The sequence below is a fragment of the Castor canadensis genome, chromosome 3, assembly GCF_047511655.1.
Source record: "Castor canadensis chromosome 3, mCasCan1.hap1v2, whole genome shotgun sequence".
NCBI lineage: Eukaryota > Metazoa > Chordata > Mammalia > Rodentia > Castoridae > Castor > Castor canadensis.
This window is the reverse complement of record NC_133388.1, coordinates 185,643,873-185,669,128: the sequence shown is the minus strand read 5'-3', so window position 1 is coordinate 185,669,128 and position 25,256 is coordinate 185,643,873. Positions and strand designations below refer to the sequence as shown.

The following is a 25,256-nucleotide window of genomic DNA, read 5'->3' as shown; positions in this document are numbered from 1 at the left end:
TTTAGAGAAGAGGAGAAACTCCCAGAGAAAAACTATGCCCTGGGAACAGTCATGCTCCCTGTGTCACTGTGCACCTGCTGTGTCAGGTGGTGACCTAACTATAGGAGGTTTAGAAGCAAAAAAGGCATGGTCCCTCACTTTGATCAACCAGGGCTTCATGAGAGACATAGACATGTTGACTTCAAATCCAGATACATTTTTCAGAGGGCCATGAACCCTTGGGTCTCCATTCCTCACTGGAACAGCTATAATTTCTACACATTTCCCAGAAGACTGTGACACGGTGAAGGGTTGTTCATCTGTAGAACTCTAGCATTTAATACAGCATCACAGGATGTGTTGTTTACAGTGAATTGTGGCAAATGAATGAATGAATCATACTCATTATACAAAAATGAAAAAGCCCATTTCCTAACCCCTAGGCGATGATTACATCTTAGATGTTCCAGGGTTAAAGTGGATAGGTAAGTGATTATGGGATCCTAACTATTTGCCAGGCAAGTACAATACGGAGTTAATGCTCACAATGGTCTTATAAGGAAACTAGTATTATTATCTCCATTTCACAAAGGAGAAGGTAGAAATAGGCACAAAGAAGGGAAGGTGACCTGCTATCTCTGGGCCAAGCTCTGTGCTACAATGAACACAGCAGACAAACACATCAGCCAGTATGGAACTGGAGCTCATTTTCTGCTATGGGAGTCAGACCAAAGAAGTGAGATGGGTCATGTCTGGTTTCTCTCACCCCTCTCACCAAACAAAGTATCCATCCAAGAGCACATACTCTAAGATCATGCCTTATAAAACCACAGGTGAAAACCAAGGCCCCTCCCAAGTTGGCCTACATCATCAGAAAACATTCATTAGGGCTTGCTGGAAGGAAGTCACCTAACTTTCTATAGTTCAGAGGCCCACTTGCTGATAATCAGGGACAGCTATCATGAGTCCTGGAAACAACAGTCATCAAAACCACTTGTGAGTCTGTTCTTGTGCAGAAAAGAAGGTGACTAGAGACCAGACTGACCTTTTGATGATGACTCACCACCAAAGTCCCAGGACTTGTTGACAGGTTAAGTCTGTAAAACTTTAATTTAGTGAAGAAGCACTGGTGTTCAATGGGCTGCAAGTCTGGAGAAAAAGGTCCAGTGAATGTGGCCCTAGCATGAAAATCCGATGAAATATGCTTTTATAAGATAAAAGCATCATGGGGCTTTAACAGGAAGCAACAAATTAGAGAGGTATATTTGTAAAATTAGACTACAACGGCCATGAGGCAATGCTGCATTTGGTAAAATTAGAATGCTTTCAGCTCTAGCCATGGAATTGGGAATGAGCGAGATCATATAGTTCAAAGTACATATCAGTCACATGGAGGCGTGTGACACGTGAGCCCAAGGAAGCCTTACTGAATACTAAAAAGCAGCCATGTAGGACTAGAGAGCCTATAGTAGCTCAGGAGAACTGCAGTTTCTCTTTTTGTGTGCCTGTCAATACATTCAACACTTAGCAAAAGATCCTTGCTACTCAGCCTTGGAAACACTTACCATTTCTATCAGTTCACTTTGCAAAATCATGTCTTATTGCACTGTGATACTTACTGGACTCAATTTCCTAGGTCAGAATCTTATCAGTAATAAAGTCAGAAAGACTGGGTACCAAAATACCCAGCAAGATACATTGGTATTTTAAATTATAAACTAATTTGAATTATATTTTAATTCAAAAAGAATTAGTATTCCATCTTAGACATGATGTGGTTCACCCTTTGATCATTTCAAGGCAGAAGATAGGGACTATGCTATACACTTACCTACCTATTATCTCTATGTCACATTGCTCACAGTCACATAAGGACATTAACCAGGTGTTTGGTAATTCTTCAAACTGTTTCCCAATGTCTCAATGCTGTCCTGTTATTTTTAAAAAATCGATTTTGAAAAATTACAGAGCACTAGTTAAAGATCCATTTAATAACAGCTGTGTGTCTTTAATGTTTTTAGACAAAAATGGCTTACAGTTCAATTAATGTTTTCCCTATGGGTGCAATTTAATAGGGAAGGTCTGAAAAAGGACTGTTAAATATGTCTCCTATAATGGCACCTGTGTCTTATATCAGATCTATAGAGTAGCCCCTTCGCAACCACAACAAAAAGCCTCTTAATGGAGTACATATTTGTTTAAAAAATAGAGATACTTTGTTATGTGACACTTATTTGATTGTAACTAAAACAATGTGTGTGTGTGTGTGTGTGTGTGTGTGTGCGTGTGTGTGTGGTACTAGGGCTTGAACTCAGAGCCTAAACCTTGAGCCACTCCACCAGCCCTTTTGTTGTAATCTCTCCTGATCTTTGCTTTCCGAGTAGCTAGGATTACAGGCATGAACCAACAAAATTTCTGAACATCTTGTCATGACTTTGACTGTACTTATTGGAAAATTGTTACATTTACTGAATTTTATTTTTTGGTAGTACTGGGGTTTGAACTCAGGGTCTTGCACTTGCTAAATAGGTGCTCTATCAAGTGAGTCAAGTCTTCAACCCTGTTTTGGTTTTAGTTATTTTTTTAGGGTCTGGTGTTTCTCCCCATGGCCAGCTGGGACCATGATGCTTTTACCTATGTCTTCCCATGTAGCTGAGACCACAGGCATGCACATTATACCCAGTTTGTTGGGTGAGATGGGGTCTTGCTAGCTTTGTGATCAGGCTTTGAACTGCAATCCTCCCGATCTCTGCCTCCTGTGTAGCTGGGATTCAAGTTCTGAGCTACTATAATCAACCTCCTTCTTTTCTTTCCCTTGGGCTCCAAAAGTGCTCCTACTAATAAATTAAGCAGACATCTAATACTTCATATGCTTTTGAGCTGTGTAGTGACTTAATATTTGCATATTTCACAATCAGCTTGATTATGTCACTGGTAAAATGGTGATGGGGTTTAATGCTGGTTCAGCCTTACGCCTATAATGTCTGAGAACATGTGGCCATAATTGTGTGGAAGAAATAGTATGTCAGTGCTGAGTAGCTTCCAAAAAGAAGAGCTTAAACGTCTAAAGGAATGCGGAAATGAAAAGAGCATGTTAGGCCCACCTTAGCTTCTGGCTCTTAGACAGGCCTGGCTATGAATTTCAGGCCCTGGCCCACAGTGAGCCCCACACCTCAGAGAGTGATTGGGACAGTCAATGACACAATCTGCAGCACACTCGGGCCTTCATGAGGACACCCATAGGTCTCATGTTTATCTTAGCACCACCATTACAGCCATTGTGGAGACTCCATCCACGAAAGGCAAAAGGGAACCCAAAGGCAATGATGGAGCTACCATATTGGAGCTATGAGTGGTGAGGGCAGCCCAGAATTCTGAAGGACGTGGTAGAAACCATTCCAGAGGATAAGCCCCCAAAGAACTGAGAACCCAGTTAGAGCAAAAGACAGCTCTGTTAGGAGCTAACTCAGCAGACACCCCAGAGACTGTGGGCCAGGTCTTTTTTTGCAGCAATTTCCTCATTGATAAACTGGAAGAATGTCACCTAGAAGCAGGTGGTTACATTAGTCAACATTTGCCATAGTTCTGGGCATACCACTGAAAAAATATTACTTCTGTTCTCAGTGTCTGCTCTGAAAACTAACCCTGTCCATAAAAATAAACCCGCCTAAAAGAAATATTACAGTAACTATGACAGCCTCTTGATCATCAAAATTTCCTGAGAAGAAACAGGACACTTTACTAATTGATCAGATTGAGACACCAAACTCCATTGAAAAAATCATGGTTTCTTAATGGAGGAAATGGGATGACTGTCACTTGGTGAATCTCTAATTCAAACTTCTACAGGCAGAATGAAATGATACAAGGTTAGGAATAAAGTTGCCCATGAAGTTTTCAAAGGTGAACAATTGCCAGCTTCCTTAGATAAAGGTAAGAGGAGCTGATTTTGAATTAGCATGGACTTCAAGCCACTTCTGTGTTCACGACTAGCAAGTTAAATGTGGAGTCTCGAGAAGAGGTGAGTGTCCCCTGAGTAAGACACCAGAAGAGGAGCTGGGCATGGAGGCATCAGAATTCACCACACATGCACACAGCACACCCATACACCCAACCCACGTAAGAGTTTCCCATTACAATACTAACATATGCCCTTTGTTTTAAAAAATATCAGAAAGTAAAAGCCCTCACTGTCTCACACTTTCCAATCACATTTCCTAGAAGTATCAGTTAACAGGAAGCACATCCCCTTCTCAGAATTTCTCCCATGTGTAGATAAATATGTATACTTACACACATTGTCTTGTTTTTACAAAAGTGAGCCAATTCTGTGCAAACAGTACTGAAACTTGTCTTTCTCAAGAAACTGCTGATAGATACCACTTCACGTTAGCACCTATACATGTCTTATTGTGTTATATATTGATTTTTACTTTTCATTTTGAAATAATTTCACATTTATAAAATAAAAGTTTGAAAGTCGAGAGAATTCCTATGTTACTGTATGACTTCTAAAATATTGGTATTTTGCTATCACAGGACATTTATCAAATTATATCAGGAAATGAAATTGCTTCATCAAGAGACTTCATTCAAATTTCACCCATAATGAATGTCACATGTTGCATTTAGCTGACGTTGTCTCTCAGTCTCTCTGAATCTGGAATCATTCATCAGTCATTCTGTCTCCTCTCTAGTCACTTGGTAGAATGTCCCTCAATTTGAGTTTATCTGATATTTCTTCCTTATTAAATTCAGGTCATTAACTTCTGGCAAGAATACTACACAAACCATGGCCAATTCCAGGGCTGGGGCAGACAAAGCCTGGGCCAAAACCTAAGGCAGGGCTCAAAAATGTGGGGAAATGTCAGAATCCAGAACATAAAACCCAACTTGAAGGGCATGCTGGTAGCCAGATGCAGGAAAATCTACGCAGCAAATAATTACTCTCATGCGTTACGAGTAATTTAATAGGAATCTACGAGGTCCTTATTGATCTAGACCATTTTCAATGGAAAAGAAAAGTTTTCCTTCTAGTAGAATTCTATTTGTTAAATGTACAAGTCATGACGGAAAAAGAAACTCAGTGTTTGGCAAACATCAAAGTAGCAACTGTTTCAGGCAAGAATTCTCAAGGAGTATTAAAATTAGTTCAGGGAAAGTATGATGAGAGGAAGATATTTATATAGTTCAAGATACCTCTAAAGAGAAAAAATAGGAACTTTACAGTAAGAAACTCCAAGAGCACCAGCTTCATGACGCCACAGAGTGAAGAAAGCAATCCCTTGGGCCTCCTGACCTGGTGCACTGAGGAAGACACAACCACCCTTGGTTTTTAGTGACAGCTGACCATCGTGCTACTGACCAGTTAGGCTGTCTTCAAGGTTCTGCTACACCAGCAGTACTGTGGCATGAATATCAAGTGAAACTTACTTCCTGTCTCCAGAGGACAGACTCCTAGAAGAGGTACTGAGGGATCACAGAAACCCTGAACGCAAGCCTTGCTTCACTGAGATGGGGGTCCAGTCCATCATCCCCACCCCCACTAGAGTACCCATGTCCCTGCCCACACCACACCCAGCCAGAAGACCTAAATAAAGGTGGAACATGAAATCAGACACAGCTGCCAGTGCCTGGGCAGGTATCGTGGGTACTGCAAGAGCCAGGTGAGCAGGGAGCACTGGATACATTTGGACATAGAGAGACTGTCTAAGTTTAGCAAGGACAGATCTGCAGGCAACTGCAGGCACAAGTACCAAAGGGACCAGAGAAGAGAAGACAAGGCTCTTAACATCGGTAGGACGCTGTTCCCAAGAGGCGCTATTTGAGAGCTTGAACTTACCCAGAGCCCCACCGTGCCCCATTTCCATCTGCCAGTCATATAGCTCCTTAAAAGTTAAAGCAAATGCAGTAGTGAGGTACCCAGTCAAGCTCATTAATGGCGATGACTAATCTTCTGTTGTACTTCACAACTGGCTTCATGTTACTTTAGGTACATTTTGAAACTTTGAAAAAGGCATTATTGCCTTCACAAGGAAAAGAGTGAAAATTCGGAGATGGGGAGTAACTTGGCCAAGGTTGTACAGCTAGAGAGGAAGACAGGTATTTAGTGTTTGGATGGCTACTTTACAATTAATATGGAGAGCAGTCTATCTTCGGGCCTAGGCCTCTCACTCTTGGCAGGACAATTATTGTACTAAAGGTACACGTTCCCTATCTCATTTTGTCTCTATAGCCATTTTGTGAGGCAGGTATAATTGTTAGCGCCACTTTGCAAAAAGAAAATCTGAAATTTTGCTCAAAGCTTGCTACTAGTGAAGAGTGGGCTCAAGATTCTCCCTGGGTTTGTACAACTTTGGGTATATTCTCCTGAGGACTCATCTCTACACTGATAAATTCCTTGTTTCATGCCAAGTGCCCTCTGGGCAATCAGATCCTAGGCAGTGAAGCTTCTTCCACTTTTGAGCAGAGTCAAGGTAAAGAAGTCCTGGCACCAGGACCAAACCATCTAACACACCCAGCAAACTCACAGTCCATCACCCACCACATATGAGATGGCTAGGTTACCCAGACCTGCTTTAAAAAGCCAGTCTGGAGCAAGACAGCCTAGGTTAAAACCAAAATGATAGCTCAACACCTAAGGATGACACATGGAAGAGCTGAGAAAGATGGGGCCCAGAACAGCATCAGGGATGGCAGAGGCAAGAGCAGCCACGGCTGGAGAGTAGGGAAGAATGAGAGCCAGGATGAGGGGGAAGTAAGTCAACCGTTACCTGCTTAGTGACCTAACCTCCCAAACAATTCCCTAAACAGGCATCATCTGCACATCACAGATGTGGAAAGTGAGACTCAGAGAGGGTAATTAGTTTGCCGGAGTCATTTCGCTACTCTTTTTAAAGTGACTAAAAGACTCAGGATAACCAGGTACCAGTGGCTTACACGTGTCATCCCAGCTACATCCGAGGCTGAGATCAGGAGGATGGTGGTTCCAGGCCAGTTCAGGCAAAAGTCTGTGATCTAGTCTCAACAGAGAAAGTTGGGGATAGTACTGTATACCTGTCATCCCATCCACCAAGGGAACCATAAATAGGAGGACCGTGGTCCAGAGCGGCTGGAGCATAAAACAAGACCCTAGCTCCAAAATAACCAGAGCAAAAAGGGCTGGAGGCATGGCTCAAGCAGTAGAGTGCCTGATTACCAAGGGCAAGGTCCGGAGTTCAAATCCCAGTACTGGCCAACCAAAAAAAGAAAAAAGAAAAAAAAAAAAACCAAGTCAGGATAAAAACTAGGTGTTCCTGGAACTAAAGTCACTTTTAAGTTTTCACTGTAATTCACAAGAGCCAAGGAATTCTTATTGTCCAACAAATGGAGACTGAGTTGTGTCCCATATCTCAAATTCATATGTTGAAGCCCCAATCCACACTATTGAGTAAGGGCCTTTATGTAAGCTGGTAGGGGAAAATGAGTTCATAGGGCAGAGCCCTGATCTGATAGGATAAGCACCCTTGTGAGTAGAGAGATCTACTGCGTCAACTGGTCCCCACCCCCATGTGAAGACCCAACAAGAAGGCAGCCAGGCACAGTCAAGAGGAGGGTCTCACCAGAAACTGAGCCAGCCTGCACCTTGATCTTAGACTTCCCGGCATCCACAACTGAGAGAAAGTAAATTTGTTGTTTAAGACACTCAGTCTTTGACATTTTGTTTAGGCAGCCAGGAGACTAAAATAGGTCCTCTTCATAAGTCAGACCAATGGCTTAACTGTTTTCTTTTTTGAGTTGTTCTCATCACTCATAGATCCCAAAATCTGCACAAATACTGCTTATAATTTATACATGTGAATGCCTGTGTTATTATAAAACATACAAAAACAAAGACATTTTGTTAAAAAGATAAAAAGAGATAAAAATAGAATTTCCAACATTTTCCTTTGGTACCCCGTTGTGGGCTATATCCCCAGTACCTGCATTCGTGACCTTATTTGGAAGCAGGGTCTTCACAGATGTAAGCAGTTAAGATGAGGTCACATGGGATAAAGGAGAACTTAATCTGAACAAGGAGAGGGCCACAGATGCAGGAGAGCCAGCTATGTGAGGATGGGCTGGAGTGATGAGCTGAAGTTGAAGAACGCAGAGGACGGCCAACAGTCATATAGAGAGAGGTTGGATTTTCCCCAAAGCCTCTGGCAGGAACACATTCCTAATGGCATTTCCGTGTCAGACTTCTTGTCCCCAAAGCTATGACAGAATAAATCCCTGTGGTTTTGAGCAACCTAATCTGTAGTACTTTGTCACAGCAGTCCTAGGAAACTAATACACACACCCCAATAAATCAGCAATCCCCACTAAATAGAAAAGAGTACAGTGTAAAGGCACATAGGAAACACAGAACACACAGGCTAGGCATGAAGATGGAACACACCTGTAATCCCATTACTCCGGAGGCTGAGGCAGGAGGATCTATAGTTCCAGGCCAGCTTGGACTCCACAGTGAGACCCTGTCTCAAAAAACAAATAAATTAAAAAAGAAAAACATGATACATGTGCAAAGGCCACTTTTGTACACAGTTCATCACTGTCATATCAATGAGAAATCCTGAGGAATTTCATGAAGTGTATTAAGTTAAATTTTGCCCCGAAAAACATGAAGTTTCAGCTTTTGAGTGACAAAAAGATTGTCAACATGCCTGGCCAGGACAGTGAATTCAGTACAGTGTTTAGGCACTGAGGCTGCAATGGTCTGAGTGTTCTTGATCCCCTAAAAGCCATGTGTTGAACTCTTAACCCCTGAGGTGATAGCATTTGAAGGTGGGGACTTTGGGTGGTGACAAATTTATGAGAGTGGCACCCTCATGAATGCAACTGGTGCCTTATAATAGAATAGAGGCTAAGAGTGCTCCCTCATCCCTCCACCATGGGAGAGCAAGGAGAAGGCAGCTGGCTGTGAACCAGAAATAGGCCCCTGCCAGACACCACATCTGTCTGAGAGTTGATTTTGGACTTCTAGCTGCTGGAACAGTAAAAAATAAATTTCTGGGCTGGAGGTGTGGCTTGAGCATACAGCGCCTTCTTTGTAATCATGAAACCCTGAGTTCAAACCCCAGTCCAATTTAAGAGAAGAAAGAGAGAAAGAGAGAAAAAAAGAAAGAAAGAAAGAAAGAAAGAAAGAAAGAAAGAAAGAAAGAAAGAAAGAAAGAAAGAGAAAGAAAGAAAGAGAAAGAAAGAAAGAGAAAGAAAGAAATTTGTGTTGTTTATAAGGCATACAGTTTATGGTATTTCATTACAGCAGCCCAAATGGAATAAAAAGCAAAACTTTTCCTGCTGGGTGAGTGATGGAAGGTGAGCAAGGAGCAGAAGGGTCTTGGGTGTGGCAGGGTCCTTGGTGAGTCTGCAGGTCACAGAAAGCTGTCAGTCAGCCTGCTGGGGCCCCTGAGCAGCAGGGCCTCTGTTCAGAGGAAACCCCCCAAGAAGCACCCAGCCCACGTCTTCTCCCCAGGTCAGCCTCACTTCCCCTGCCAGCGCTGCCCCTGGCCTATTTTGACAAGACTCTTTCCACCTTACACAGTCACACGCCCCTGCAGACACCAGGAGCCCTGCCCACCCTAGGGACGGTTGATCATGGTGGAAAACCCAAGCCTCACCTCTGTGCGCAGCAGGCTGTGGAAATGGCTGCTGATGACTGTCCTGCGCTGTGAGCTACAGAATGATGAGCTGAAGTCGGGAAACAAGGCTTCCTGGCAAAGGGTTGCAGGGGTGGCGGGGGATGCGGATGGGTAACAGCACTCTGAGTCTCCAAGTAACGAGCTGGGATCTGGCTTTGAGCTCAAGTGAGCAGAGAAGGCGAGGGTAGGAACCACATACACACAGCTCATGTGTTCATCACGCCTTACCAAGAAGACATGTACATCTTAACAGACAGAATTTCAGAGGAAGAATGAACCATGAATTGAAAGTGGAAGAGGCTAAGAGGGATGGGGGGACACTAAGGCAGGAGTAGTAGCTGCGTGAAGCAAATGTTCCTTAAGATGGGGAGTGGGGTGGGACTATCAGAACTGAGACGGGGAGCCCTGTGCATCCCCGGAGGAGCATCATCTCTGGGAACTATACAGTGCAGCTGGGTGGGAGTGTAGGACAAAAGATGAGGAACAGCTATCCCTATGGGACAATGCTGCCAGGGTGGGGAAGCATCACAGAGGTGACCCTGCTAGGGGCAAGAGGCAAATCGGAAGGAGCAAGCCCCAGTATTCCTTTGACCAACCAGGTATGGCCGCCTGGGCCTGCAGTCCTTCACGGTCATAGATTGTCCCCTTTAAACTGAGTGTGCACAGGGACACTAGCTAAAACATTACTGAACATATCATCGGGCACAGACCCCAAGTGATAGACAGGCATAAGCAATAGGAGATAAACCAGAAACCAGACCATAGATCCCTGGCCCTTTAGGTCTGTCCCTACCAGGCTGGAAACACTTACTCTCATTGCTTGCCTTGTTCCTGTAGACAATGAATTTGAGCCCTTGGCAAGAAGGATACCAGGAAGGCAGGAGCATTTCTAGGGGTAAGCCCAGGATCTAGGAGCAGGGGACAGGGAGATGGTAGTATTGGGGTATGTATTATGAGTGGAGAGGCAACTAAGAAATGGATAGGGAAGAGCACTTGCAAAAGCCTGTGAGTGTAATAGGCTTTTACACTCTGGCTTGCAAATATTCTAGGCAGAGTCTGTATCTAAATGTGTCCCACTTTTTGTGACTTCTGTTCAAGGAGGCCACATTGCTCACAAGGAAAAGTCCTCAGTTCCCTACCCCATGTGGACTTTCTGACCTCTCCCATTCATTGCCTTCCCTTGCCAACCAATGTGGGCAAAAACAAGAAGTCTGCTAAAGATTGTGTAGAATGTGGTAAGATTAGAACTGGAGACATCAGTGCGCATTCCCAGCTCGTTTAACAATGATGCAGATGGATAACTATAGAAATGTTTACACGCACGTGCCCAGACATCAGTGTGCACACATAGTTCATGGCTCTGTCAGCTGAGGAGGCTAAAATGAAGTGATGGTCCAGTAGCAATGGGTATATCTAGCTCCCAGATTTTGGTTTCTAAAGCCATTCTCTTTCTAAGACCTCCCTGGAGAAATTACTGACTTTAAGTAAATGTACAAGATAAACCAAGAGTATTTTATAGTGCTGGAAAGCATAGAAGTGTTCAACACAAACAAACAAAGCCCACAGTGTGTCCAAGGGACACAGGGAGCAGCTGAAAGAGCTCCCAACAGCCAAAGAAGGAAACCTTTGAGCAACAATAAAGTCAAATAAGATAATAACCCAAATATATTTCAAATTATAAAATAAACATCACCGAATCTGTACCCACATAAGTAAATGAGAGAAGAGACAGATCCATGGAGAATAATTGCTTATAGTTTATGTAGTTCCTCTACCCATGAAGACAAGAAACATAAATCTCCACTCCTCAAGCATGGGCTCTTCAGTGACTTCCTTTCAAAGAGTACAGGATTAGCAAAGCAAGCGACACCAGGCACCGATGGCTCACGCCTATAATTCTAACTACCTGGGAGGCTGAGATTGGGAGGATCATTGGTTCAAGGCCAGCCTAGACAAAAGAGTTTGCCAGACTCCATCTCAGCATCGTGGCTCATGCCTGTAATTCCAGCCATGGTGAGAAGTGTAAAATAGGAGGAATCTGGTCCAGGATGGCCAAGGTAAAAAGTAAGACCTTATCTCAAAAATAACCAGGGCAAAAAAGGGTTGGAGATATGGTTCAAGTGGTGAAGCTACCGCCTCTTAAGCGCAAAGCCCTGAGTTCAAACCCCAGTGCTAAAAACAACCAAAACCAAATAAGTAAACACAGAACAAGTGAAAAACTGTCACAGCCAAGAGAAGCCTAGGGGATGTGATGACTAAAAACCATGTAGGATCCCCGATGGGAACCACGAACAGAAAGACATTTCGTAAAACCTAGGAGAATCTAAAACAGCAGGACCTTCAGTAATAGTACTGTATCTGTACTGCTTTATCAACAATAACAAAGGAACCAGACTAATGCCATGTTCATAATAGACAAACCTGGATGCAGGGTGCCTGGGAATTTCTGAAAACAGCTTCACAATTCTCATGTAAATCTAAACTTCTTCTGAAATTAAAGAGTATTTTTAAAAAGTATGTGGACGTTTTGTGTGTTTGTTTTTAAATTCATGAGGCAGTGCAAGTGGAAGGAGGCAGGTCAAAACTTATGACACCCAGGACATACACCTGTCTTACACTGCTCCATGAAACAGGAAGGATGTCATCAGCCTGGAAAATGGTTGGCGTCCATGTGAAACCGTGAAGCAGATAGGGACTATGGAGGCCACCCAGTGTTCTGAGGAAAATCAGGTCCAAAGATCTGAAGCCAAGAACCAGTACAGGCTTCAGCTCCACGCCCATGGTGGAGCATCTTCAGTGCCCCAGAGTCACAGTGATGTCACCTTGTCCTGAGGAAAGCCCACTCTACAGAAGAGAAAATGAAGCTCAGAACAACCTAGAGCCTTTTCCCAGACACAGGACTGGAAAGTGGCAAAGCAGAGGTGCTACTCAGGTCTCCTTTCTGGTTCCACAGCTGCTGGACAGTGAGTCTGTTCCAGCTCCTCCTGTAAACCTGGATCTGAGAGGAGCAAAAGGGAAAAAATGAGCACTGGAGAGGAACTGGAGGCCAGCTGGACACCCTGCTGGGAAAAGGAGGTGTCTGCTCTGGGTGAATGATGGTAAGAAGTATGGCGCGACAGTGGTATCCAGATGTGTGGCACCTAAACCAGTTGGGCAAATGGTCCTTTTACTGGCCTTAAGTTTAGAAAACAAACAATTAAAACAAAACAAAAAAACGGAATTTGAAATTATGTGAAAGCGCCAGAGCTCCAGTTGCTCAGTTATGTGAGCCGTGCATTCCAAGGGAAAATCCGTTCCTCTGCCATCTTGGATTCATTTCTTAACAACTTCATGTCCTAGTAGGTTGTGCAAAGTACATGAGGTAAAGTAAAGTGCTTGAAGTGCCACAAGTAACACACCTGTGCTACGATTATTTCTACTGTCACTACTGGCAGCACTAGCTACCTGTATCCTCATCAGCTTTGTGATGCCTACCCGTACCACCCTTATTGGTGTATTGGTGTCCAATACAACCTACTAGAATTCCCAAGGGTTAGCATACTCCAAGAGGATATCTGATTGACTGATCGGTAGAGCAGAGACAACTGAAGAAATGGACAAAGCACTGGATACATTCCTATAATATGGAAAGTACATCTTTAAAAAGAAGCAGCTCATGGGTCACAACGAGCAAGACCAGAAGCCAAGGGCTATCTCTAGTCCCAGGAATCTAATGTTACCAATGCAGCAGTGTTCAATAAATATCTATTTGATGTCTGAGTGAGGAAAAGACAAAGCATATCAACAACCAATTGGGCTCAGTGTAAATGAACATCAGTCAGGATACAGACAGATTAGGACAAGAACAATTCATGAGCACTTGACTCTGGCCTTACTATAAAGCCAGGGCAGGAAAGTGGGCAGCTAGGCTCAACACTCAAATTGCCCTGCAGCCGGTGGCCTGAGGTGGATGTTGACCAGCATAGTCAGGTGTTAGGATATCCTGGGTGTCCCTAATGTGATTGTTAGTTTTATGTGCCAACTTGACTGGGCCACAGAAGGCTCAAGTAGCTGGTTAAACAGTATTTCTAGGTGTGTCTAGAAGGATGTTTGTGGGTGAGATTGTCATTTGAATCTAAGGACTGGGGAAAGCAGATGACCCTCCCCAATTTTGGGGGGCATCATCCAATCCTTTGACATTTAGAACAAAAGGTGACTGATGGGAAAACTGAACAGTGCAAGAGGTGAAGCAGGGTGAGTTAAACCTGTCTGGCTACACTTGGTCTTCCCAGTTTTCAGCTTCGGAACTGGACAGGCATCAATGCCAGTGCCTCTCCAGCTCTCTGACCCTCCAACTCCACCACCAGCTTTCCTGGTCTCCAAATGCAGGTGGCAGATGGTTGGACTTCACAGCCTCTATAATTGAATGAGCCTATACCTGATAATAAATAACTCTCCTGCCACCCACATAGATGTGGATAAGACTACAGATATTCATCTTTATTGCTTCTGCTTCTCTGGAGAACTGTGGCTAATGAGACCTGAATTTTTAAAGCCTTTAAGGGCAGAGATTATCCACGTAGTCTGCAGCTGACAGCGATGGAAGTATGGAGGGTGGAAGGAAGGGAGTCGCTACGCCCTGCCCCTCCACACAAGGTGCTGGAGAGGAGGATGCAACGAGAGCCGAGGCTTTGCTCCCAGGGAAACTCAGACTGACCCCACCCCAAGAAGAACCCCAACCTCAGCCCCATGAGATCAGATCCTTTCCTACAGAAGGACCACGGACAGACCCTCATCCTCAGAAGCTAGCAGAGATCAGAGAAAAATGGGAGTCTCCAAAGAGGAGGTGAGGAGCAGCTGCAAAAGACTGCAGCAAATAGGCTGGAGATCACGCAAGGTCAGGCAAATTCAAGGCCTGAATTCAGAAGCTCCGTGTTCTGGGGCTGGGAGGGGTGAAAGACTCCTATGTCCCAGCTACTCAGGAAGTAGAAGGATGGTTCAAGAACCTGTCTAAACAGCAAACTAAAAGCAAAAGGGCTGAGGGCGAGGCTCAAGTGGTAGAGCAAGTACGTGGTCCTGAGTTCAGTGTTCAAAAATGAAGAAAAAGAGGAGGAAAAGGAGGAGACGAAATTCCATGTTCTCATTTGAGAACCACCAGAGGTAGCAGGGGGTCTTGGGACTCTCTCTGAGTCTCCACTCCTTCACTGGAAAAATCCAGGGATGCTCAAAGCTGGCTTCATCCCTGCCTGGGATTTCTCTCAGAGCACAAGCAGCAGCTCTTCCTCCTATATTCCAGGCACCCCACACAGTAACACACTGCAGGGTCTTAATAATTTTTAACACACATGCAAGAAGAAGTGAACACTTATGCAATAAATGAAAGGAGAGGGCTGGAAAGGTGGCTTAAGTGGTAGCAAGCACAAGTTCTTCAGTTCAAATCCCAGTACTGCCAAAAATAAATAAATAAGGAAAGAAAGATAAAGAAAGAAAGAAGGAAGGAAGGAAGGACGAGACAGAATTTCATGAGCTGTCAAGTCCTCAGCTTTGTCTCTAAAGGGCAGCCTTTGACGGAGGGGACTTCTGCAGCATTTTCACTTTCTGGCCAAAGTTAGTGACCAGAAATTCACTCAAGCCAAGAAAACTGCCCCCAAGCGTGTTCTGTGTGCCTGTCATCTTGGTGCCAAAGGTTGGGGGCTGGGGGAGGCGGGGCGGCAGGAGGAGATCCAGAGCCTTCCTGCAAAACACATGCAGTCCAGGGAGAAGAGCTGGTGGTCAGGGAAGTTGACAGAATGAAGGCCCCTGGGGAGATAATCGGCACTGAAGTGGCTGTGGCCTGACATTGACGCTAATGGTGACTATAATAATTACCATCAGAGCTGTGGTGGGTGTTCACCTGGGTGCCAGCTGCTCAAAAGCTGACTGAGACCCAGAAACACTCTTGTTTTCAGGCATGGACACAGCCACTGCGCCTGCCTCCACAGAGCTCATTTCGGGCGTCACTGAGGATGCTCCATGACTGTGGGTATCACAGGGCATGCTCAAGGGCAGACATTATCAGAAGAAAGAAAATTAGGTACATACTCTCCCCCCAAACTTAACCAATCCCTCCTCTGCATTTGCCTTCGTGTTCTGACATTAATTGAACTCTGTCTTTACTACTAAAAATAAACTCCAGGTCAAATGCAATGCACCAGAAACCTCAATATGAAACCACAAAAAACAGTAATAGAGAAACGAGCCAATACCAGAGGTGGTTTGAAAAGATGTTTCTGTTTCAAGTAGAGACTTCCAAGTGGGCCAGGAGTTCCCTTACTACTCTGAATGCTAAATAAACACAGGAAGCAACCTTTACACGTGTACCCTGTGGCTAAAGACCAATGCTGGGTCTTGTCCAGACAGGAAAGCAGGAGCCTAGAGATGCCCTCTTACCAGGGGCAGATGAGGCCAGTGTGGGAATAACAGGCAGGGAGTTAAAAATAGCAACCAGGGCAGGTGTGGCCAGGAGAGGGACCCAAAAGAGCAAGGGGAGAGTCAAAAGGAAAGAGCCAGCTGCTTCCCTCTGCTATCTGTTGCTATAACAGAATACCTGAGACTAGGAATTTCATAAAGAAAAGAGGTTCATTTTAGATCATGGTTCTAGAGACTTAAAAAGTACCAGATTGGGCAACTCCATCTAGTTGGCTTCTGTGGAGAGTCTCAGGGCTAAGGGCAAATGCATATGCAAGAGAGGAAAGGGGCAAACCTCCTGCAGTAGCTAACTTACTACATGAAAAAAAAAAAAAAACAAACCATTTGTGAGGGCTCCACCTTGATGACCCACACCTTCCCCTAGGCCCCACTACTTCCCAACTCAGCACAATGGAAACTTGACATTCCAACACATGAATTTTGGGGGTCCACACTCAAACCACACACCAACTAGAAGGAAAGGAACCCATCCTGTTGCATGTCCAAGGTGAGGTCAGTGGTGAGAGAGAAAAACATTGAGAAAAGTCAGGAGGAAGACAGTCAAGGGCTGGAAGAAGGAAATAAAGGCCCCCATTCATGAACCTTCTCCTTTGCCAGCTTCTGTAATTCTCATGGCCACTCCCAGTAGGCACTGGTCCATTTTGCAGCTGAGAAAAAGGTTTGGGGAGCTGTAAAGGAATTGCCAGGGCCACACAGGAGTGGGACGCAGAGCTAGGGAAGAATCCAAGTGTGTCTGACTATCTCTGCTCTGTGGCAAAAATAGAGCACACAGTCCAGGCTCATGGTGGGCAGGAGGGTATAGACTGAGAGGCTCCCAGTGACAGAGCAGTGCCTTTAGCACAATTAGAACCTTAGCAGGAGGGTTAACATAGACCCTGTTTTTTTTCCAGGGTCCCATCACAGACTGGCCCTGCCCCAAGGCATACACAGGCTGGTGGGCCTTGAAATCCCAGCACCCACCCTGCTCTGTCTTCCTGCTCCCAGAAGCCAAATTCTAGGGAAATTCCTCTCCTTTCACCCCGGCCAGCCTTGTTAAGCCTCCACTCTGTGCACAGAAGGCAGATAACTGCTTTACTTCCACAGCAATGGCAGCAAGGGACAAGGGACAATTCTTCAACTTCCAGACTCTCTGCTCCAGTCCCTCTGCCCTTTCTTCCAATCAGGAACCGGTCCCTCCAGCCCTCCCAGTGTGGCAGGGAATTATGGACAGAACAAGGTTTACGTACGCTGCTCCCCAAGCTGACCACCTAGACCACAGCATGGTCCACCCACAGCTAGCGGAGTCCTGCGTGACCTCAAAGAGATACACAGCAACCCCATGGAAAGGACTGCCTGCTGTCCACACTGGAAAACGAATTGCAATGCTGGAAGGAGGAGATTCAATCATGAAATGAAGTGGGAAATGTGAACACACGTGAGCGCTGGGGTCGATGGCCGAAAGGCTCTTAAATGCTAAGCAGCAGCTCAGTTCTGAGGAGGCCTTACTCGCTAGCAGCTCTCAAGAATGACAAGAAGCAGCACCCTCTGTGGAAAGCACCTGTGCATGGAGAGGGGACCCTCCCCAGTGCTCACAACCACAGTCAGCCCTGTGCACCGAGGAATCTACATCTGTGGATTCAACCAATGACAAATGTAAAATATTTGCTAAAGCAGCTTCATCTCTACTGAATGTGTTTGTGCTACTTTCTTGTCATTATTTCCTAAACAATGCTCTAGCAACTATTCACATTGCACGAGGTACTCTAAGTGATCTGGAGATGATTTAAAGTGTACAAGAGAGAGAGGTGCATAGATTAATTACATGCAAATAGTATGCAAGTTAATATAAGGGACTCAAACATCCTTGTGTTTGAGTATCCTTAAGGGACCTGGAAGCAATGCCCCCAAAGAAATCAAGGCATGACTGTACTTGGTGCAAATCAGGGTACCCTATGTGTGTGCCTGTCTCACTCACCTTACTGAATGGCAAGGCCTTGCGTGCTGCTGTGCACTACAGGAATGCCGAAGAGCAGATAAGAAATGCAAACACACATGTGAAAGAGGCCCATGTACCATAGCAGAACGCTGCACAACTCTCTGTGCTGTCCTCTCACTGCTGACTTTCCGCCTTCCTTCTCAGCTTCTTTCCATCCTCACGTAATTCTCAAACCCACAGGAGGTATCATGTTAGTTTCCATTTCATTATGTTATTTATTCTTTCCAAATCTTGTTGGAAAATTGCTGCTGACCCATTCATCTGAATCTTTAAGAACTCTGTTCTTCTGGTGGGCTCGCCCTCTCTCTCTCCCTCTTTTTCCTTACTTTGTTCCTTTCCTTTAAGCTATTCATCACTGGTTCTTTCCACATCCACACTAAGAGGCCCTGGCCTGGGCCAAGCACTGTGCCCAGGCTGGGATATGTAGGGCCACCCTTGCTCTCTACAAGCTCTCCAGTAATTGGATGAGGGGTGGGCAGGGAGTGGGTAGCACAGAAGGTAAAAAGTTTCACCCCAGTGCCACAGCCATGATACAATGGAGCCACGTCTTAAATTGACCGCTGCAGTGCAGTGCAGGGAGCAACTGGCTCTGTTTAAGATGAAGGCTGCATGTGATTAACAAGGCATTTTCCAGGCAGATCTGGTGATAGGTGAAAGGCAGAGAGAACAACAGACCAGACTTTGAAATAATAAAAGTAACTCTAAGTAGTGCCATTAATGAAACTCCTTGTCTCTGCCATCTCATTCAGTATCCACAGTATCCTCCTGAGGTGGGTAAAACAGTCCCTACTTTACAAATGCAGAGCCTGAGGCTAGGGAGCTGGGGTTGCCGGAAGCCCTGGGGCTTCTCTTCCCAGTACTCCAGGCAGCTGCTGCCTGGTGCAGCTGGAGCACCTGATGAAAGTGGAGAAGGAAGTGCAGATTGGGCTGGGCTGGGAGGAAGTGTTCACAATCTGAGTGCCCCAAAAGGTGTTTTGACCTGATTACGGGAACTCTCCCCACCCTATACTTCTGCTCCTCCCTCCAATGCAGGAGATAATGTCACAAGTCAGGACAGACCTGCAGATTCACATAAGTGATGGTGGGCTCCTCCCTCAGTTAGGGACAGGGAGAGTTTGCTGAGTACAGTGGTGAGGTGGACCAAACACTGAAAACGAGGACAGAGTTTCCCAAGCACTTTGGAGCAGCACAGGAAGACACATCAAGAATTCAAGAACCAAATCCAAAGTCGTGGGACAGACACCATCAGTTCCAATTTTTCTCCCACACGACTCAGGAGAACACTCCTTACCTCAATTTTCCAAATCCTCAAAGACTCTAGCTTTAGTTCAGGCGAGGATGCTTCTCAAATCCTTCTGGAGTGTTTAGTGGACACATACTTTTTTCAGGCTAAAAGCACCTAAATCCCAAGTGTAACAGGATTCTAGAAACATAAGAAAAGGATGGCGAATTGTCACTATCAATGCATACCTTGGGTGAATTTGGCAATGAGATGTTTCACTCATTTAAATAACTAAGAACTGTGTATTTCTTATATGCCAAATAGAAAACACCAGAAAAACACTTCTTGGGCAACTATTATGTGCCAAGCCTTGTGTTAGGCATTTTATTCCTGTAGGGTTAGCTTTGATATCCCCGTATTTCATTAGTCACACAAGCAGCCAGGCCAGAACTGGTGGTCAGGTTCTCCTGACTTCCATGCCCCGCCCCCTTCCCTGCTAGAGCTTTTTCATTCATGCGATTCCAAGAACTGTAGACAGTAAGGAATAAGAGGCGTGAACCAAACCACTTCATTCTGAGAAGGGCCTGCCCTTCCATACCCAACCCATTCTGTAGATGGTGGAGATTACGTGGACTACGGAAGCAGCATCAGATTGATAACCTTGTCGTAACTTTGATCTAAGCCCAAGACTACCATCTAGGACATGTGACCCCCGGACATCAAATATTACTTAGGGAACAAAAAATGCAGCCTCATCCGAGATTCTTATCCTTACTGATCATTGAGACATAAGGCTACATGAGGTGGCGAGAAGATCTGGGACAGTGTGGAGACTGAGACATGGAGGCACCTGATCCTATCAGCTCGGGGAGACCTTCCCCACGGGCTGAGGCTCACCCTGGTGGGCTCAGGCACACTCATCCTTCTGCCCTTCAAGGGATGGTGGTGCTCCAGTGTGGCATCCACAGAAGCTATGCTCTTCTGCTTGCAACACATGTACCGTGGCGTGGCCTTCCTCGGTAACCCCTACACCCAGCGCCTGGGCAGACAAATCACCAATGAGATGGGGAGATTTCTGAGGGGAATCTGCCATGGACTCTGGAAACAGCCTGGCCAAATATCCTTGCCTCACAGCCAGAAGCAGAGGGCAGTGGCTCATATCCGCTCCCCTCCCCCTTCTTTCCACTGGGAACTATGTGGCCACAGTTTGCTTGTCTGAGGCCCTCTGGATGTCACACTCCTCCCTTGGAAATGCGAGTATCACAGACAGACCTCCATCAGTCCTGCAAGCCCGAGTGAGCTTCTCCCCTGTAGTGCTGGTTTACCCATTGTCGCGCAGAGTCCAGTTTCCAGCAGCACAGGGTGAACCCCTAACTCAGAAAGTCTCCTTCCTGTCCCCAGCTCCTCTGCACCCAGCAAGCAGCCATCCATGTCCTGCAGCATTTATACCAGGAAAGCACTTTTTGCCTTATTGTCAAAATGCAATCGCCTTATTACCCAAAAAAGGGCAGCAGCACAGCTTCATGACTGTGGTGGGCTCTTATCAGACAGCCCGGGGGCCCCCACGAGCTCTGCTGGTCTCAGGAGCCTCAGCAAGTTCCTTCACTCTCTGAGCCTCTGTTTCTCATTTCAAAGGTTTGTTCTGAGTGCTAAGTGAGAATCTTAGCAGAGCCTAGAATTAAAAGCACTTAGAAATGCCAGTTATTAATACTACTTAAACAAATGCTTGAGACCTAACTTCCCAGTTGTCTTCAGAGTAGGGGGAAGTGAGCACATGAAGACAATATGAGTCCAGCTAATGCCCAGGATGCAGGTCAGTGGTCCTCGGCTCCAGGCCCAGCTGTGGCCCTTACTTCTCAGGTTTATTCATCTGTGAAATGGGATAGATTACAGCACTGCCACCTCCCCTGTTGCTGCAGAGGAAACAAGACAGGGCACGAAGGTACGAGAGAAGCGGAGTTCATCATGATTTCAGCACCGTTTACGAACATGCTCTGGAAAAGACACTTTGCTAAAGGCTGTCCTCCAGGAATCCCACTGAACAGCCATAAAGACCCCCACAAGTTTGGGACAACCATTATTCTCATTTTACAGATGTGGAAATAGAGCTCAAATGGGTAAAGGAGGGTGCCAGTCATCAAACAATAGATACATGGCTAAGTTGTTGGTTTGCAAGCTGTCTCCTACAGAAAAAAAAGGACTTTTTGCAAGGCAGCCAAACTGATTAACGTTTTTAATTAGTGTTTTTAGCCACATACAAGGAACAGTGTTCCATGAGAATTAAGGAACTAAAATTCTTCAGTTTCTCCCAGCCACAGTGGAGAGAGTCTTAGGATAGCCAGGGGGTCAGAGTTTGGGGCAGAGCAGCAGCCTTGTATTCCAGGGCACCTGGCCTTTACACCACCTGGTCAGTGCCCAGGCAATGGGGCCGATTAGGTCCAGCCACACTATGGGCAGGAGATCTTGGGCACTTGGCAGGAAAGAATGAGCCAGTCATAAAATAAGTGACCGCACACAATTTCTGACGTGGAAATCACACAAACACCTTCCATCCTTTGCAGACAGACCTAGTGGTCTGTCACCTGTAGCAGTTGAAGGTGGCAGAGGTTGAGGCCACTCCTCTCAGGAAGCTCCTGAGCAGAGACCCAGCCTTGGGATGTTTGCTGCCCTGGAAAAGGGCACAAACCCAAATACTGCTGGGTCTTGCCCAGAGGGTCAGTCAAGCCTGGCTCCCACACTCACCACACTATGAAATAAGGCAGGCCTGAAGAAGGCAATGGGTACAAGCTCAGAACACAGGCTATCAGGACCAATGCTAGTCCCCAACAGTTAGAAAATGTATCACCATGCGCAGCTAGCTTAACCTCTGGCCCTCACCTGTAAGCGAGGACAGACAGGCAACTTTCTGGGAATGGTCAGCACATATCTGGTCCACAGTAAGTGCTGGATAAGCACGCTGGTATTCTCAGTTACTCATTCCTACTGCTTGCAAGGCAGATCACATTTCAAAACAGGTGGTCCTGGATTTGAATCCCAGCTCTGTCACTTCCTAAGTATGGGGCCATGGACAAGTTCCCTGACCTATTGATTCCTCATCTACAAAATACGGATGTGATCATCAGCCACAGGAGGCCACTGAGGATCGCAGAGGACGTTGTCTGAGGAGTGGTACAGTAGGAGCTTCCAGTCTAAGCTGAGGGAAATTCTACAAAACAACTTGCCTGGACTCTTCAACAATGTAATGATCAAAAACAAATAAATAAATAAAATAGGCCTGGTAGAGAGAGTGGCTCAAGTGGTTAAGAATGCCTGCATGGCAAGCATGAGGCTCTGAGTTCAAACCCCAGTGCTGCAAAAGAAAAAAAAAGGGTAACAATGTCAAGGTCAAGAAGAGCTGAGAAACTGCTGTAGGTGCAAGGCAAGTTAAAGAGACATGGCTGCTAAATGCACTGGTGATCTGAAATCAGAAAGGAATAGTCAAACAGGACATTATTGGGACAACTGATGAAATTGGCATGGCCTGTGGATTAGATAATGTAATTGTAGTAATGCTAAATTTCCTGAATTTAACAATTACACAGTGGTTATATAAGAGAATGTTCTTATTCTTAGGAAACACACCCTGAGTAATTACGGATAAAGAGCCATGTCTGCAACTTGCTCTCAAATGCATGTATGAGTGCGTGTGCACGTGGGTGTGTGTGTTTATGTATGTGTGTGTGTAGTGATAGAACTGGTGAACAGGCTTGTGCCACCCTTCTTTGTATCAACTTTGTGATTTTTTTTTCTGCTCATATGAAAGACCATCAAAATAAAAGATGACCAAGAGCTAAAGAACAAGGGAAGGAAAAGGTCAAAGGAGCTACCAACAGCTCATGCAAGAAAAAAAACAAATGCCTTTCTCACAAAATCCACATTGCCATATTTATAGATGTCATCGTAGATTTTAGAAAACTCCAAAAAACTGATATTAAATTGAACCTTGTTCTGCCAAGAAAAAGAAAAAAGAATGGATCACTAGTACTATTAATATACCCAGGACCAGGCGTGAAGGAATATAGACAAATAATTAGGACACACCCTCACCTTGGGGCAGCCTGGCCCCTGGATGAACTTGGATTTGACCCCAGGCTGAAGGGAGGCAGGCACTTCAGGTCAAAGCTGCAGAGGGTACCAAGAGCGACTAGTCCTTCCTTCAAGTCAAGGCCCCACCCTATAACTCAGATACAGACCAGAGAGCCCCCAGGACTCACAGGTGTTCAGCACTTGTTTGCAGATGTACTCATGGATATACATCTTCTTTTCAACAATGAATAACTACCTCTGGAAGAAGACCCAATGCACTACCAACAGCAACAACTGTTCATCGTGGAGGAGAAACAGGAGTCCAGGGACAGACATGTGCAGCAGGTTCCACTGGAAACTATTTGATCCCTTTGGATTTTGTATCTTGGGAATGACTTACTGTATGATCTGAATATGGTTTGTCACCACTGAAACTCATGTTGAAATTTAATTGCTATTTCGGTGGTGGTGGGAGGTAGGGCCTTTAAGAGGCATTAGGTTGTTAAGAGGAATTAATGTCTTTCTCTTGAGACTGGGTTAATTCTCATGGTGATAAGGAAGTTCTTGCTTGCTCTCATAGGTCTGGATGAGTTACCAAAGAATGAGTTAAAAAGTGAAGCCGCCCCTCACACATGCCCACTTGCCCTTCTAGCTTCCACCAGGCTATGAGGCAACACAAGGCCCTCACCCAATGCCACTGCCCAATCAAGGACTTCCCAATCTCCAGAACCAGAAGCCAAAATAAATTTCTTTCCCTAATAAATAACTGATTCTCAAGTATTTCGTTACAGCAACAGAAAGTGGACCAAGGCACTTGTTTAAAGTTTGTTTCATTTTGTTTTGTTTTAAATATCAAAGAGGAAAAAGAAATCAATCCAGTTACTGTGTGAGCCTCTTCTGAGCTCAAAGCAATGAGCAATCCTGTGCTGAACAAGTTTGCAGCCACTGCTCAGTACACATTCTCCTATTTTCAGAGGGCAGAGAATCTAGAATGACTCCAGGACCCAGGAGCACCAGCAACACAAATGAGAGCCAACCTGGAGCACAACTATCCAACTCTGGCAGCATGCGTGCCAGACGGTGTACAAGTACTTTCCTCCTGACCTCATCCTCAAGAGAAGGGCAAGTGCTCACAGGACTCCCATTTTACAGCTCAAGAAACCACGGCACAGGATGATTAAGAAAGGTGCCCAAGCTCTCCGCAGAGAAGAGAGGCTGGGGGGGTGGGGGGCGGAGTTTAGCTCTAGAAACTGGACTCCAGAAGCCTCTAAGACCCCTGGGCTGGGACAGGGAGGACTACCATTGTCCCACAAAGAAAGGATTTTCAGTGGCAGACCCCTATGTTCCAAGCCAAGCTTCCTCAAAAAGCTGCACGTACAAGCAGACGGCACTCAGTAGCACTGAGGTCAGAAGGATATAATAGACGTCGATATGCTTTGTAAACTGAAGATGCCTTGCGGATTGCATCATGGAGACAGAGGCTGTGGTGGACTGGGGGAGGAAGACGGCTTCTGGAAAGTGAACCATACCAGGAGGTTTCCCTGAACCAGGAGAAACACATTATCTCCTCACCTCCACCTCAAACTTTCCTTTCTGTACCTACACTTGCATTCAACTTTCCCTCACGAACATCCTCCCACGGTAAGGGCGTTAAGTGATTAAGTCACCACCAAAAGGTAAATAGTTTCATTTCTCCAACCCCAAAAACCTCCCTTCCTGCCAGCATGCTTGCATCTTGTCACCCAGAACATCAAAGCCACCATTGCTTTCCGTAACAGGCCTTCTGATCACCTGGGTGGCTTGTGCAGATAAACATGACCTGCCGGTATACCAGGAAATGGCTGGAGGAAAGGGTGAGCTGGACTGGCAAACACTTCCCAAAGTGTCACACACCTGCACTTCTTTCCAG

At 45.4% G+C, this 25,256-nt stretch overlaps 1 long non-coding RNA gene across 7 annotated transcripts in view; it reads right to left on the bottom strand.

The window, feature by feature from the left end:
• LOC109699944 (uncharacterized) overlaps nucleotides 1–25,256 on the bottom strand; it is a 206,133-nt gene that overhangs the window by 61,120 nt on the left and 119,757 nt on the right. For 5 of the 7 annotated variants that reach the window (XR_012446433.1, XR_012446431.1, XR_012446434.1 and 2 more), the window contains one exon: nucleotides 19,352–19,483. The exons of 1 other annotated variant lie outside the window; for it this stretch is intronic. This is a non-coding gene — a long non-coding RNA (uncharacterized lncRNA). Of the gene's footprint in view, nucleotides 1–8,398; nucleotides 8,475–19,351; nucleotides 19,484–25,256 lie in introns of all 7 variants that reach the window. One more of the 7 variants, XR_012446432.1, reaches the window with a different exon arrangement.